This window comes from Triticum urartu, chromosome 5A (genome assembly GCF_056163025.1).
Source record: "Triticum urartu cultivar PI428250 chromosome 5A, HENAU_Tu73, whole genome shotgun sequence".
In the NCBI taxonomy this organism is placed as follows: Eukaryota; Viridiplantae; Streptophyta; class Magnoliopsida; order Poales; family Poaceae; genus Triticum; species Triticum urartu.
In genome coordinates, this window is record NC_141877.1 from 103,196,626 (window position 1) to 103,207,443 (window position 10,818).

Here is a 10,818-nt window from a genome sequence, read left to right on the forward strand (position 1 = left end):
AAGTGAGCATGAGGTCGAACCGTGCCCTATGTTTGTCTCTTAAACTTTTCACCTTATTTGCATGGTCCGCTCTAATTAAATGGATATAAATATTAGTTGTGCATATTAAACGTCTACAAGTATTTCATGTGGTGGCTATCCTTACGCTGCACCTTAAAGCAGGCCCTGGGTTTGAACTTTGCCAGCATCTATTTTTCATTTTATTTGAGTGGCTTGTTACACGATAAATAAATAAAATGCAAGGGTGTTCGTAAAATAAAATCCAAGGCACGCCAGGCCCTGATTAGCTTTTTCATTTATTTGGGGGCTTCTACGCAAATAAAAAAAATACCAGGATGTTTTCTGCAAGAAAATCCAATGTGGGCCCAGCAAACAACCCCTACCAGCCAGTGGGCCCCCGCCACGCGGCCGGATACCATAGAATGTGACCATATTTGCATGCTGGTGCAAGTTTTATGATCAGAAATACGTATTTTGTAAGTTTGTGTACCAAACTGATTGTCGAGTGCAAGTTTTATGACTCCCGGTGTATTAATTTACCTCATAAGAAAATATATGTGATTGGGTAAAATAAGAAAAAATATGTTATTTTAATTGTATTAGGAAAGTTGTGGTTGTCAATTAATAGTAGAGATAATGACAATAATAAATGGCATAGTGTGCGGGATTAGTAATTTGTTATTAAGGAGTATCTGATTTGTTTGGAAAGTTATCGAGAAAAATCTTATGTCTGTCTTTTAGGAAGGTGATCTCATATATATGGTGTGATCTCTGAATTATTAATTACCTATTGTCTACGTGATTGAATTGAATCAACACCTAACAACACAAGCACGAAATAAGATTTCGTTGGTTTAATGAGATTTGGTTTTTTAATGGGAGGGAGAAAAATTCAGTAGAGGGGGTGGTGAGAGGTGAGAAGAAAATAAAATGGTGAGGGAAGCTATCAATTCCCCTTTTAGGAGTAGAGATTTCCTTTTTAACGTGATTGAATTGAATCGGCATCTACCAAAACAAGCACAAAATAAGATCTCACCAGTTTAATGAGATTTGGTTTTTTCATTGGAGGGAGAAAAATTCAGTGGAGGGGGTTGCGAAGGTAAGACAAAAATAAAACTGTTAGGGAAAGCTACCAACTCCCCTTTTAGTAGTAGAGATTTACATGATTGAATTGAATCAACACCTACCAAAACAAGCACAAAATAAGATATCACCATTTGGTTTTTTAATGGGAGGGAGAAAAATTTAGTGGAGGGGTTGGTAGGAGGTGAGATGAAAATAAAACGGTGTGGGGAAGCTATCAAGTCCTTTTTAGGAGTACAGATTTACATGATTGAATTGAATCAGCACCTACCAAAATAAACACGAAGTAAGATCTCGTCGGTTTAATGAGATTTGCTTTTTTAATGGGAGGGAGAAAATTTTGGTAGAGAGGATGGTGGGAGGTGAGATGAAAATAAACCAGACGTAAATAGAATAGTGAGCGGAAGCTAGCAACTCCGCTTTTAGGAGTAGAGAAAATGGATATAAATATCCAACACTTCCGTAGATATTGATTTGGGAGCCTGTCATCCAAACCTAACTATCAATCGTCTGGACACGAAATTTGAACGAACCGAACAAATTTCATGCAAACCGGATGATTTTCATTTATACTGGATCAAATTCATGACATTTTTGACATTTTTTATTAAACAAAAGCGGGCAAGACATTTTTTAAACATGCATATCTACATCTTTGCTGGCCGTGAGCCCCGTGAAGTGAAGCTGCAAGTCGATGTCGGGGGGATACAGAGATCTGTCCGACGTGGAAGGAGCAATCTTGTCGATCACCCAGTTCTTGCTCAACGCCACCCATGCTTCCTCTGATCCATAAACTTTTCATCTATCCAGCTTCGGCTCCCCAATGCATGGTCGGGCTTCTTGGCACTCTAGTTCATTTGTGAGGTCTGCAACAGGCGGCGTAGCGATCGGCTCCAACATTGGGGTTCGAAGCAAGGGAGGATGAAGCGCAGCCGCCATGCCCTGCCAAGAATAAAGACGAAAAAACCACGAGAAGTGACGAAAATGAAGATGTAAGTGCATCTAGTGCCCCTTAGAGATTTTGGTGTATTGAAGACTTATAGGTTAAGGGACTGATGCGTTTGTGAGTGTACACAGGTCTATAAGTCTATGAGGAGTTTGATATTTACAGAGAAATTCGACCCCTAAAAATGAAGTTCTTCAGATGAAGACTTTGGATTTCTGAAGATTTCTAAAGACTTAGAAAGTGAAGAAATTGGTGTGATCCTGAAGACTTGGTATTCATTCGAGGAACATGAAGCGTGAAGACTTTTGTTTTCATAGTTTCATTTTCTCTTTCTTGAGTCATAGGAAACACTGTACTGTTAAAGGGGGTCGAGGAAATACTAAGGAAAAATTTCCAAGTGATGCTCAACTCAAAATCCTACACCTACAAATCCCTTCAAGTGAAGCCATTGGAAATCTCATACAGTTCAGTTAATTTGTTCAGTGACAGAGACAAAACTCTTCTGGTCTCTGAGGAATTTGTTCTCACTGAGGAGTTAGGAATTTGCCGGTGTGGATTGCCTACAAGAGAGGAACATGATAGCCCTGAGGAATTTCAAATTTCCGACCGTTGCTGTGCTACACACCAGCTGTCCCAAAATATCCTTCCACCTAACGGTCATATCATTGAAGGGCATTTATGTCTTATCATGTCGGGATGCTCGCTAGGCTATAAATAGTCGCCCCTTACAACCACTAGTTGGTTGGCTGCTCCAAGAGCAACTGACACTTGTCATTTGAGAGCATCCCATCCTTCGAGGACTTTGAGCAAAAATCATCAAGTGAGGAAAACCCAAACCCAAACACCTACAAACCCAAAGTCATTGACCATCACTGAAGAGATTGATCATGCGTGGATCCGACGCTTGTTACCTTTGAAGACTGTGCATCTTCCAGACGGTTAGGCGCCATGGTCTAGAGCATCCAAGAGGAAATTGTGGATCGCCGAGTGACCGAGTCTATGAAGGTTTAGAAGTCACCTCAAGACTTACCACGAGTGATTGGGCAAGGTCTATGTGACCTTAGCTCAAGGGGAATATGGTGAGGACTGAGTGTTCTGGACTGCGTGTTTAGGACTGGGTGTCCGGGACTGTGTGTCCTCAGGTTTGAATACCTAGCCGCCCTAACCATACGTACAACTATCACAGCAGTTGGAACTGGTCTACCAAATCATTGTCTTCATCGAGCTAACTGGTTCCAATTCCTCAACCCTTCCATTTCCTCATTTCTATGTTGTGTGCGTCTTCATATCTGTTTGAAGACTTTGACTGAAGACTTTCTCTATTTCCTCAGTTCAATTTCTCCAGTCTATTTGTCTTCATTCTGTTTATCCTGTGTTTACGCTTTCTGTACTATGTGCTTGTATTCATTCCATCATGAAGACCATGCTTATGCTCTGTTATGTTTACTTCTGAGTACTTATTCCGCTGCAAGTAGTTCTTCGCTCAGGAATTTCCTCACCCTGAAATTCCTCAGTCAAGAATTCATAAAAATTGCCTATTCACCCCCCCTCTAGTCAATTTAACGCACTTTAAATTGGTATCAGAGCAAGGTACTCCCTTGTTCTGTGCGATTTTGGTTTAACCGCCTGGAGTTTTAGTTATGTCGACCGCGAGTATGATCAAGGTTTCTGCTGGGTGTCCTACCTTCGATGGGATGGACTACCCCTACTAGAAGAATAAGATGCGCATGCATCTTGAGGCAATTAACAACGATCTCTGGTATGTTGAGGAAAATGGCGTTCCCTCTATCACTCCTACCATATACGCTGCTGATGTGAAGAGATTCGAGCAACTCGACTCTCAAGCGAAGAACATCATATGTGGCGATCTGAGCAAAGAGCGGTATGGCAGAGTGAGTGCTTTGGAAACAACAAAGCTTATCTAGGACAGGCTGTCCAAGGTCAATGAAGGAGTCTCAACACAGCGTGACTCTCGAGTTGACGTTCTTAACAATCTCTTCAACCGCTTCAAAAGACTCGACAATGAAAATGTTCAGCAAACCTTCGATCGCCTTACTGACATCTCAAATGAGCTTCAAGCACTTGGTGCCACTGACATCATCGACCATGAGGTGGTGAAGAAATTACTGAGATCGCTCGATTCCTCATTTGATATTTTGGCATTGATGATACAAGAATGTGGAGACTATAAGTCACTTGATCCTGCTGATATCCTCGAGAGGCTAAACACTCATGAGTTCCAGCTTACTGAGAAGAGAGATCTCTATGGACCAAGCTATGTCAGATCACGAGCTCTGAAGGCCAAGGCAGTGTCTGAATCTGAAGGTGAAGATTCTAGTAGCAGCCTTGATGACCCTGAAGAACTGAGCAGGAGCTAGCAATGATCGCGAGGAAATTCCGGAAGTTCTCAAGACGTGGTCGTTTTGGAAAATTCTCAGGAAGTGGTGACTTAAGATTAGATTCCTCATCCCATGATTACAAGAAGAGACTCTGTCACAAATGCAAGAAACTCGGTCACTACATTCAAGATTGTCCTCAGTGGGAAAATGAATCAAAGAAGAAGAAGTACAAGGACTACAATTCTGATGATTCAAAGAAGAAGAAGAAATCTTTAAAGTCCTCTTCATCAAAACCTTCAAGGTCTTCATCTCACAAGAAGAGCAGCTCCAAGAAGGCTCGGGCATTCATTGGCAAGGAAATGGACTCTGAGGCTGAATATGAGGAAAATGAGGAAGAGGAGGAATCTGAGGAGTCGGACTCTGGTCTGGCGAGCCTAGCCATCGCTACCACGTTCATCAGCAAGTCCATCTTCAACTCTGGGGAAACGGACCTCTCCAACACCACTGACGACGGCGATGATGACTACGCTCCCACCTATTGCTTCATGGCAAAAGGTGCAAAGGTACTCAAATATCCTTCCTCTGAATCAAGTGAGGATGAATCTGATGAAAATCTCAAGCCTAGTCTCTCCCTAATAATAAAGCACGGATTGAGTCTCCGGGTTCACCGTCGTGGCGTTTTTGCACAAAGGTCCATGTGTTTTTCATGAATTAAACCCGTCGTCCTCATAATAAGATAACCCGAATCGGTACACCTGAGATAAAAGAAAGAAAATCAGTGCCCCCCCCCGACCCTGCCTCCCAATCACCATCTCCACCTCCTGCCATGCCCCTTACCATGTGCCGCCGTGCGCCGCCACCGCCCACCACGCCGGTGCGCCTACCCCTACCCGACTGCTACACGCGAACGACGCTCGTGAGCACCTTCTGGATCGGGTCAACACGGTGGTTTGAGCAGTTGGGGGCAGCACGGCTACTCGATGTAGATTGCAGAACGGCGGCGGCGACTGGAGCTTGCAGGGGCCAGATCCGTGCGGGGCAGGGGCTGGGGAGGCTGATCCGAAGGCGGGCGGCGAGGCAGGGGTCACCGGTGACGAAGAGGAAGGCTAGAGAGGAGGGGCTTCATTTTTCCCTGGTAGAAAAGAGAAACAGAAGAGGATTTGGGGAGGAGAGGTAGGGAGAAGAAGGATGGCTGGCCTTCTCGACATATGCCATACGATCTAAAGGTCTGACCATGCTGCTCTTCTCCCATCTTCTAATTTAATCAGAAATCAACAATCAGCAAAGCGGGAGCTGTAGGATCAGAGTCCACCCTTCTCTACAGCTCAGTCATGGGGTTGTTGGTGGCTTCACGCTCACCTTACAACCTCCATGACGCTTGCCACACGATATGCAGGACTGCCACATGATGCTGGTCCGAGAGTTCTAGGATCAAACAAGGTACCACTACCATGGTTTTCCCTGAGCTTAATCACTTAATTAGGGAAAGATGACTGCATGCGAAAACTATAGCCTGGTAAGAAGTCGAAACATCAACCTTAATTTCTCAAGTGTGCCTATTACATCGATAAGTAGCACTGCCGCACTGCTAATATGAAGACAATTTGTATTGTCATGTATACATATGTAGTAGATGGGTACATAATTAACTGAGATACAAGTAGAAGTGATGCAGTTGCAGCAGAGCTCCATCAAGTTCCATCAAAAATTGCATCAAGCGTCTAATGTCGCCGCCAAGTTCGCCGGAGGAAGAAGCACCGAGTTCACTGGAGGAACAAGAACATCGGTCGAGCCATCCAATGTCGCCTGCAGCGGCTACACCAGAGGTATTTATCCCCTTGAAAGCTAATCACTGGATCGAATACTCTATTTTAGTTATTGTTTCTGTCCCCCGGCTCTGTCTGCGGCTGCGGCGATATATACGGTTATACTGGCAATTTTCAAAAGCAGCAGACTAGCCTACCCTGTCTGAACTTTGAGAATGTTTCTTAGTTCATGTTCAACTTTGATTCTGTGTGAATCTGAGAATCTCAATGTAACCTGTCTTTCATTGTGTATATTCAGCCTATTGAGTCGAGTTTCAGACTGATAATAAACATACCTTAGTTTAAGTTGTGGCTGATTTGATTTGTGTGCTGCACCATCATCCATATCTTCAATTTCAAGCAGTTCCATGGCAAATCAAATACATTTTTTCTTTGTTTATGGCAGTACATATTTGACAGGTTAAAGCATATACTATTGTGCATACTGAAGTGTAACAAGCCTTTCCCACTAGCAAAACTGAAAGTATATATAGCTTATGTGTAATGTACTTTTAGTAATAAAGATGCCAATATCATTACTTTTCAGTTATGGGTGGTGGGGATTCACTCATAGTCTGGTTCAATGCTTATCATGTTATTTCCATAAAAAGGAAATAGTGAGATGAGGTCATCATCATCTAACAAATAAGAAATTAGTCAATGCCACCCATGAAAAAAATGAGGTCACCACTATTCAGAGAAGCATGGAACTCATTGTATTAGGATACCAAATTCTCACTATACACTTATCAATAGTTATTAGTTTAGGTTCTTGAAAGTTTTAGAGGCCGTCGCTAGCTTTCCAAAGGTACCTCAATGTTCTGTGGTTAGAAATAGAAGATAGCGTACAGGAGGCCAAATCTTGACATGGTTCGGTCATCCACATATTCTAGAAACAGTAGATCAAATTTATTAACTATCTTAGGAGTAGCAGACACATATATATAATTTAGAAAAGATCTACAGTAGAGAAAGAAAATGACCAAAACTAAATACTTTCTCTATTTTTTATGTATTTTGCATTATGTTTCAGCTAATCAGCGATACATACCCCTATTTCATTTTTTTCCTGAAAAATTGGTAATCCTGGAGAACATGCTAGAAGCTGATGTTGTAGCATTGCAGTGTTGCATTGCATATATTTGCATACGAGAGTTACTCCCATGGTAGTGTGCAGTGAGAAGTATGATTCCTATAGTGAATAATTGTGGCTCTGCCAGGTTTCTCTGCACTGATAGTGTGCAGCTAATCAAGACCCAGTGTAGGCAAGCTACTTCCAATAGTGAATAATTGTGGCTCTGCCAGGTTTCTCTGCACTGATAGTGTGCAGTGAGAAGTATGATGGACCAAACAGATAGTTCTTGTTCACAATGGTTCAAATTTAAGTGTTTTAATTATAACTTTTTGTTCCTCCTGTTTTAGTCAATGTTAAGAAGCGCTTCTTTCATTGATTTCGCCTGGTTTTGATGTCTCTACAGTGTGTGCGCATGCTCAATAGATAATGTCACAGCACCTCAATTTCTTCAGATGTGGCATAGGAAGTCATGTCCTCACGTGCTACTATTTCTAGAGGTAGCCTCCTAATCAAATAAAAGTTTGTTGTCTTATTCATCATACAATATTTTTGCTTTGTGGAATAAATCTCCAAGATGACTTAATTCATTTTGTTAGCTGAATGGTACGACCGTATGAATAGCATATGCGTGTACCATATATAATCTAGGCTGCCCGGAAGTGCAGTAAAAAATAGTGATATGATGAGATGAGCTGGGGTTTGAAGTTCACAGTGTTCAATACATAATCAGGCTTTTTTCTTGAATTATTTGAAGTAGATCATATATAAAACTTCAAATAATTTCTGAACCCACCAGATATTACAGTGCTGAACTACTACATAAAATTGAAAAGCGTCAATGATCTACTCATAGTTGTTAATTGTTATGTTATCCGCTGATTGTGGCTTTATTTCCCGTTTGGTAAAACCAGGTTAGCTTTATTGTAAACTGCACCTATGCAATGGTGAGGGATTTCAAGGTTTTTCTTCAGAAGCAAAGATAACAAGCTTTCTTGTTTCCAGAAAAGCTTGCAACTTTGTTTAGACAGTAGAGGGCCCGAGAAAATAGATGAGCAGAATGGTGGTGATGAGAGGGGCCACATAGTGGCTGCTTGCCAAGATAACTAATTTTGTTTACTTATTTATCTTTTCTTGCTTACAATGTTATGCTCAGTTTTCCACTAGCTGAGTTGATGTTTGGTTTTCTCACATAGATGATCTTCTCCTAGGCTGGTTTGTAGGTCAAACAAATTTGACGATCGATACACCTTTTTTTCCAGCAATATTATATTGTCTTATCGTTTTTGTGATGTTAGTTTTGTTGCGTATTTATACTTTAATAATGTATGTTTGTTGCAGCATGCCGAAGCTAGCGATGTGTCATCTCTCGCGCGGCAGCCTCCTCGATCCACCTTGGGATCCACATTAACTAATCTGAGTCTACCTCCTCTGTCATGCAGCATGGCTTTGAGCGGCCAGGTGTCCCAGATTGACAGCGACAGTGGCATCGATAGAGGGTAGCCAGGGGGTTTTGTCGTTGGCTGCTTGCTCTGCTTGCGTCCAGGAATGATGCACATTATTTTAAAAGACCATGTGTATGAGTTTGGTTGGACTTGATTTTGCATCCCATCGTAGCTGAAAACCTACTAGCTTACAATCCGTGTGCATGTGTAGCTGAAATATTTTCCATTGAGAAGACAATAAGCACTTGTTATGATGTGCAAAGTCTTTGCGGTGTCCAATTTGGCTCATTGTGACCCAGCTAATTTCTAATTGTACCTTAGATTACTTTCTAGATCCCATCTGGAACTACATGTTTCTCTGCTAATGTAATGGCGAAATATCCCCTTTAGTTCTCTCAGACAGAATAAAGATTACTTATTGCTTTGACAATCCTATTTGAGTTTCATGTTGCCCACTTCTCCACAAATGTTGTCTCTCTTATTCACATTTACAGTTATTAGATGTGCTACATCAAGAACTGTATGTTGGTTTCATCTTGCTTTGTTTTCCACAAATACAGGTTCACTTCCTCTATTAGTTTTTTAGCTGATGTTCTTTTGGCTTTATTGATGCATGAGGGTGTGATAAAATAATAATTAGCAGTAACATGCACTAATATGAGGTTTAGCATCAGGGGTAACTTTATGCAATCACACTTAGTAAGTAGCATTTTTTGTTGCTCTTTGATTTTTATGTGGGTAATGGTTATCTCTATAGAGACTATAGATGATGTTTAAGTACATGTCACACTGAAAAAGAACAAGCCTGAGATAAGGTCGTGGAACTTTCATGTGGTGCATACTAGGGACAAGAAATGCTATGCTGTAAATGTTTTTGAGTAGAGGTACTAGCAGTTGGATGCTCCCTGCCACAATTTTGGTTAATTGCTTGCAGTTGGAGGGAATACTGTTAGGTCGAGAGAGAATTATAGCAAAAGATGAAGGTGTGGGCTCCTCGGTTAGGTGAGCAATAACTATGCAAGGAATATTGCCAATTTTTCATATTTCTAAGCACATATTTATTTAATGTGTGTCCATTGTCATGCACGAACTCTTTTGATAGTGCTTGCGAAAGTAAATAGTTGATCACCATCGGGAACAGTGACGAAGAGGGCAATTGGTAACATAGATGACTCGCCAGGGACAAGCTTGGATTTGGGTTGCTTCTCCCGTTGCAACGCACGGGCCCTTTTGCTAGTTATTCTAAACTTGCTAAGATTGCTGTGAAACAACAAAAGGCTCTTGAAAAGGTTCAAAATATGCTAGACAAAAGCGATGATATGTTGGGTGATGAAATGGATCGCACTAAAATTTTGACTGAAAATCTTCAGAGACTTCAGTCCAAGTTTGACAATCTTCAAGGTCATCATAACACTCTCTTATCCGATCATGAGAAGCTTTCTTATGAATTTCTTCAAAGAAAGCAAGATCTTGAGCAGTTAAGAGTGAGTTATAAAGATCTTCAGAAGAAGCTTGATTCATTACTTTCTCAACAAATCAGCGCTACTCAGGAAGAATTTATTCCTCCATGTTTGAAGTGCATTGAATGTGAATCCGCTAATTCTTCACCTGAATTCTCAAATGCTTCCATTGCTGCAAATTCTTCAACTGTCTCTGCTATCACTAATTCCTCATCTGAGGACATTGCTAGTATCACTGATGATGCAGGGCTAAAGGAATTGTATATGACAGGCATGTACAAAAGCCTCAAAGGGCATCAGGCTCTTTGTGATGTGCTTAAAAATCATATCCTCAACAGGAACCCTAGGAAAGAGGGTATTGCCTTTGAGAGGAAACTCAATGTTGATGGGACCTACTGGAAACCAGAGCAGTATCCCAAAACCTCGTGGGTTGCTGCAAAGGGACATTCAGTGGATCCATCTACTTTATCTAGCTTTACATGTGAATCTTCATATTCTTCTGATGAGTCAATTAACTCTAACTATAAACTGTTCAAAAATCAGAATCGTGAAGTATTTGCTAGATATGTGGGCACTAACTGCAGGAACGGTTATCCTATGAAGAAAATCTAGGTTCCCAAAAGGTGCCTTGAAAATCTTCAGGTTAATGTCATCATGACACCACCTGT

The 10,818-nt window shown here is 41.3% G+C and overlaps 1 long non-coding RNA gene across 4 annotated transcripts; it reads left to right on the forward strand.

Moving 5' to 3' along the window:
- The first annotated feature begins 5,129 nt into the window (after nucleotides 1-5,129).
- On the forward strand, nucleotides 5,130-9,120 carry LOC147970471 (uncharacterized). 4 transcript variants are annotated; one of them, XR_015604040.1, is made up of 4 exons: nucleotides 5,130-5,541; nucleotides 5,637-6,194; nucleotides 7,652-7,745; nucleotides 8,587-9,120. It is a non-coding gene; the product is annotated as an uncharacterized LOC147970471 (long non-coding RNA). The 4 variants fall into 4 exon arrangements; XR_015604038.1 differs by having other exon boundaries at nucleotides 5,130-6,194; XR_015604039.1 differs by having other exon boundaries at nucleotides 5,130-6,194; nucleotides 8,688-9,120.
- The last annotated feature ends 1,698 nt before the right edge of the window (nucleotides 9,121-10,818 follow it).